At 55.1% G+C, this 6266-nt stretch overlaps 1 pseudogene; it reads right to left on the minus strand.

The window, feature by feature from the left end:
• Positions 1-357: 357 nt before the first annotated feature.
• LOC102027358 overlaps positions 358-6266 on the minus strand; it is a 6505-nt pseudogene continuing 596 nt past the window's right edge.

Consider the following 6266-nt stretch of genomic DNA (forward strand, 5'->3'; position numbering starts at 1 on the left):
GAGGCTGAGACACAAGGATCTGCAAGAGTCTGAGGCCAGCCTGGGTTACATAGTGAGTTCAAAGCCAGCCTGAAATACACAGTAAAACCCTGTCTCAAAAAAAATCAAAAAAATTTTTTAAACATCACTAACATGCATTATTAGGTCAAGGTGAAAATTAACTGGAGTCATGAAGATTTCTTCTAAGCTGGGCATGGTGGCAAGCACCTGTAATCCCAGCACTCAGGAGGCTGAGGCAGGAGGATCATTTTTGAGTTCAAGACCAGCCTGGGCTACAAAGTGAGCTCAAGACCAAGCTGAACTGCATAGCGAGACCCTGTCTCAAAAAGACAAAAAAAAAAAAAAAAAATATTTCTTCTGAGAGTACACACAGAAAGGAAGGATTTTATCGAGACCCATAGCCATAGTAGTAAGGTTCATCAGGGCAGAATCCATAAACTGTAGCACGGCACCTGAAAATACCACCTAGCTGGCCAAAGCTGTCCATTCCAAGGCTGCCGGGAAATGAAAGCGGTCTAACAACTTCTACCGCTGAGGGTGACAGTCACTGGAGAAATCTGGCTTATGGCTCCTTCCGCAGCAATGAATCCATCTGAGTCTAGAAAAGGTCAGGTCTTGTGAGAATATCTCCTTCGTGGGTCTGTGGCTCAGTGTGACCATCGGCTCATTGCACACAAGCACTCTGTACCCATCCGACAACACTCTACCACCTCCGGAGGGAAAAGAGCAAAACTTTTCCCTCTGAATTTTCTCAGCCCAGTTGTCACCGTCTTGTTATAACACCTGGTGCCTTGTCACAGACTCAGATTTCATTGGGTTTATCACACATCAGATCTATGAGATCTGGATTATGACATCTCTTGTGGCTCGGTGGAAAACCATGTGGTAGAAGACATACATTATCTGACCCACAAATTCATCATCTTCTTATTGATCATTTAGCCATTCAGTAAGGGAAGGGATTATCGCAGATTTAGCTAGCAGTGCAGCATCAGACTCATCCATAGATACAGTTCCAGTCGGTACAACTACTTCTAAGACAAGGTCATTGCTGCATATGGTGGTGCATACTTGTAACCCCAGCACTTGGGAGGCTGAGACAGGAAGATTGCCATGAGTTTGAGTCCAACCTGGGCCAGCCTAGCCAGCACTATAGTGAGACCCTGTTTCAAAAAAACAAAAGAAAACAAAACAAGTTCATCTTCTGCACCTGCCTTTAGTACATCCTTGAGTTATGGAACCAACTTGTACTCCGTAAGAACCAGCTTCCAGTCCCGAGCCTGGGACGGTCGGGTTTGCCGGAGCACTCAAACATTCGATCACAAAATCCTCCTCTTCATCATTAGAGAGCTGGGCTGCAAGGTCCTCAGCTTAACCAATACACAGATTTTCAGTCGGCCCGTCGAGCTGGATGTTGCCGACCATTTTCATCAGAGCAAATTGCACTTAGGAGCTCATTTCATGAGCACCGTCGTCCCAGTTCCTTCACGGATCAGCTGTACTTCTGTTGCCCTGCAAGATTACGGCAGAGAGAAATGAGTTCCAGGTCAGTTCATTCATCCGAACATTTGAAGAACATCTTCACCAACTGGGCATGCGGCTAATCAGAGGAGGCAAACATCATCACCCGTGCTTACACACACTGCTGTCTTGTAGCCTTTATTGCCTAGGAGTGCAGTGAGTTTCGCAAGAGGTCCAACTTGCACCATCTTATTTCTCAGCCCTGTGTCAAAGGCCAGGTTTAGGAAAAGCCAGAGGGTGTTATTCAGTAAATCTTCATGCTCACGTGGTATCAGTTTGACCAGTTTTTCAACAATATCCATTACCACCATATCTTTTTATTCCCCATAAAAATGATGAGGGCTTTTTTTTTTTGTCTTTTCAAGACAGGGTCTCGCTATGCAGTTCAGGCTGGACTTGAGCTCATTTTGTAGACCAGGCTGGCCTCGAACTCACAAAGATCCTCCTGCCTCAGCCTCCTGAGTGCTGGGATTACAGGCGTGCACTATCACACCTGGCCCAAAATGCTGAGTTTTTTTGTTTTTAGTCTTTTTGAGACAGGATCTTGCTATGCAGTTCAGGCTGGCCTTGAGCTCACTTTGTAGCCCAGGCTGGCCTTGAACTCACAATCATCCTCCTGCCTCAGCCTCCCAAGTACTGGGATTACAGGCATGTGCCACCATACCCAACCAAAATGCTGAGTTTTTAAAAAAGTGTTACAACTAGAATAAGCAGCTCAAAATTATCCTGATCAAGAGCCTTCACCAACGTGTGGACTGTATACCTATGCCTCACTTTCAGTTCTTTTCTTTCTTCTTTTTGTCTTTTGTTTTTGTCTTTTGAGACAGGGTCTCACTATGCAGTTCAGGCTGGCCTTGAGCTCACTAGGTAGCCCAGGCTGGTCTCCAACTCTCAATGATCCTCCTGCCTCAGCCTCTGGAGTGCTGGAATTACAGGCCTGTGCCACTGCGCCTGGCTCTTCCATCATAGTTCTTGCAAGTTATCAGGATTTCCAGCAAGCTGTAGAGTCAGAGCAGAGCCCTGAACCCTGTCAGCGACATCTTCATACAAAGTATTCACCCAGGTCCGTAATGCTCCCAACTTCATCCGTCTCTGTTCCTCCTTCAAGGAGGGGGATCTTTAGGTCTGCTTTTTTCTTTTCTTTCTCTGACAATGAATCATGGTTGTTCTGCAGATAGTACAATGGTTGTTTTACTTCATTTCATTCTTTTTCTTTTTTGAGACAGTGTCTCACTTTGTAGTGCAGCCTGGCCTTGAACTCACTATGTAGTTCAGGCTGGCCTCGAATCCACAGCGATCCTCCTGCCTCAGCCTCCCGAGTGCTGGGATTACAGGTGTGTGCCACCATGCCCAGCTTTCATTTCATTCTGAGGGATGAATATATTTACACTCCTCAACCACCTTCTGTGCTGGGAAGTTGCATCAGGTTTGGCACTGAGACCCTTCAGAGAAATGGTGTGCTGGCATTCCTTTCGTTCCCCTGACGTGGGGTGGCCCATTTCTCCAAGAATGGTAGCCTGAACAGTAGTGCTTTTCGGTGGGCGTACAGCAGTCCCCTCACTGGACTTTCCGTCTGAAGGATCGGGGTCCTTCCGGAGGGGCGCAGCGGTGGGGCTGAAGGCTGCCGGCTACTTCCAGGGCACCTGCAAGCGCCTTCCCACAAAGCGACTCAGCCTGGCCTGCGAAGTGAGGCGACAACAGCGCTGGGGTTGCCTGGGTGAGGCCTTGGCTCCTCCCACAGCCATGGTCCCCAAGGGTCCGCAAACCTCCCAACGGCCACCCAGGCAGCCTGGGCGTCTCTGCCGGCCAGCCCGAGGCGCGGGCACACTAGCTTTGGCGGGCGCGAGGTGCCCTGTCTAGTCTCCTCATCTGCACACCCGGAATCACCGTTACCACCCTTGCTGAGAAGCCCGACCCGGCTGCTGCGCAGGGCCAGCACACACCCCGGGCTCGGTGAGAAACTCTGGCCGGATTAGAAGAAGCTGCGTCCTTCCATGGGAGTTTCTTCCCAGTCTTGTCCCCTGCTGGGGCAGCCTTGGCCTCTGCCACGGCCACGGGGGCCCGTGCCAAAGGACCTCAGGGCTCCTCACCACTGCGCTTATCTGTCCCGCCTTCTGCCCTCCGCGCTGGACCTGGTATCTGCAGTCACCCAGATCCCACTCGATCCAGAGGGGGCGCCCTGCTGCCTGGGGCTCGGGCCTGAAGCAGGCCCAGACAGGGAGGGATCCGCCTGCAGCCACGCAGCACAGGGAGGAGGGCAGTGCGGGCACATCTCGTCTGTCACGCAGGCTCTCGCAGAGCCTTTGGCCCGGGCAACAGTGGCCCCGACTGTCTGGGGGTCAGACAGAGGGCAGGCGCACCTGGCAGCTGCTGGGGCAGGGTGCCGGGTACACGGCCCAGCCCGGTGACTCAGCAGGGCCTGCTGACAGGGCCTCGCTGTGACCCCTGCAGGCCGCTGGGCCCTTCGTCTCTGCCCATGCTCAGTGACACCTAGGTCAGACCTGTGCTAGGTCCGGCTGGCATTTCAGTCCCCCCATCCTTGCAGGGTCAGAGGCGCTGGGGTGAAAGCCTGCTCTGCCTCTCGGCAGCTGTGTGACCCCAGGGGCACTGTTCACCCTCTAAGCCCCAGTTTCCACCTCTTGTGAAACGGGGAAAAAAGTGGATAAGCTCTGATCCAAAGGTTTAAAATGCAGATAAGATCAGCCACTGCCTCCCTACTGCCCTAAACCCTCTGCAGGCTGCCGTGCCCACAGCCTGCAGAGTACTAAATGGTCATGTCTCGCCCGCCCATTCATCACTCACTCACTCAACGCTGTTTCCCTCTGCGCCTGCTGCGTGGCAGCCCGCGCTGGTGCCGGGCGCCGCGCACGGAGCTGCGCGGTGGGGTGTTCCCCTCAGCAGAGCTGTACCAGCTTGAAGGACAGGAGGGCTTCACCCTCCATCCCAAACCCTCCATGGCTCCCTGCTGTCCCAGCCCAGAGGTTACACTTCAGGCCTCAGAACATCCGCTCTCCCTGTCTCGGTCCAGTGGCTCTTGCAGTGGTAGCTCTCAGGGTGCCCACGGCACCGCCACCGCTCCTGAGTTGTCTTCCAGCCCCAGGACCGCCCCTTCCCAGCCTGTAGCCCATTGGCCAATCTCTGGGGACACCTTCTCCCATCAGGACCTCACACCAACCCGCACGGCCTGGGAGAGATGATCTTAGCCAGGTTCTCCAGCATGGAGACCAAGGCACAGAGACGTCAAGTGACTTGCCCAGGGACACAGAGCCGGCACAAGGAACTTGAGCGGAGGAGACCGGCCCAGGTCTGTGCTCCTCATGTCCCTGTTATCTTAGCGATTCAGCTGGGCCCTCCCAGAAGCCCGCTCTGTTATCAGCTCAAGGGGAACACACCCCGCACTTCTGTGTGCCCCTGCCACACCCCCTCTGTCTCCTCTGCCAGGAAAGACCCGGCCTCCTCCCCGACTTGCCAGAAGCTGAGCAGCAAGAGGGCAGGGTCTGTCCAGCTGTAAGGACATCAGCCGGCAGGAGGCCCCACCTCCAGGGGCAGCACTGTAAACACCAACAGGGGTCTGGCTAGAGCTCGCGGCCTCTCTGAGGGAGACCTTTGAGGAGAAGCTTGGGCGGAAGGAGGAAACAAACTGATATGGGGGAGGGGCGTTCCCACAGCAGGAACAGACGTGCAAAGGCCCCAAGGCAGGAGCTTGCCGGTGTGTGAGGGGCCTGGCGTGTTCGGCACACGCTTGGGGCGGGGGAGATGAGGTCAGGGAGGGGAGAGGGCAGATCCTGAAGGACCTGCCCAGTGTGGGGGCTCTCCGGCTGTCACTGTGTGTGGGGAGGGTTCCCAGGGACGGGTCTGGGGGCCAGTCAGCTGCCTTGTGAATAATGCACTACATGGGGGCAAAAGGGAGGGGAGCCCTTTCTGTGTGCATGGCACAGTCCAGGCACAGGAGATCTGGCTGGGACAACTCAGTTAAGAATCTCTTAGCCAGCCAGAGGTGGTGGCGCTCGCCTGTAATCCCAGCACTCAGGAGGCTGAGGCAGGAGGATTGCCTCTAGCTGGAGACCAGCCTGAGCTATAGAGTGAGTTTAAGGCCAAACTAAATTACATGATGAGACCCTATCTCAATGAAAACAACAACAAAATCTCTTAGCTGGGAGCCTGACGATAAACCACAGAGAGGAGTGAAAGAACTGCCCCAGCAAACGGCAAGCCTAGGAGCTCAGGCACGGGCGGGGGGGCAGATGCCACCTGTCCTCACCGGGAGCTGCGGGGACTCCCTTGCTATAGCTGGATCTGAGACCAGCATGGGATCTGCCCTGCGGTGGGCCCCCCCCACATGTGGGGAAACTGAGGCTCAGAGTCCCGAGTTGCCCAAGGCCATAGCTAATACCTGCTGGAACCTGGGTAGAACCCAGGGCTCCCCCGCCCAGCGGGCACCACTGACCCTCGCTCTCCCTGTCCTGAGAGGGAGGCGGCCCTGCCCGGGGTCCTCTGCTGTGAGCCCCAGGCCGGGATGCCCCCCACTTGTCTCCTGGGGGGACAGCCGGGCCTGACTCCGGGGCGCGGAGGCTGAGCGGGCCCCCAGCGGTGGCTCTGACTGCTCTGGGGGCGACTTTCCCCTCCGGGGCATGCTTGACAATGTCTGACATCAGTCGGTTGTCCCCTGGGCAGGAGGGACACAGGAGGAACACAGGCGGGACACACAGGCGGGACAGCGAGCGCTCGGCTTCTGCAGGCGCGCT

This window comes from Chinchilla lanigera, unplaced genomic scaffold (assembly GCF_000276665.1).
Source record: "Chinchilla lanigera isolate Chin_1 unplaced genomic scaffold, ChiLan1.0 scaffold00044, whole genome shotgun sequence".
Taxonomy (NCBI): Eukaryota; Metazoa; Chordata; class Mammalia; order Rodentia; family Chinchillidae; genus Chinchilla; species Chinchilla lanigera.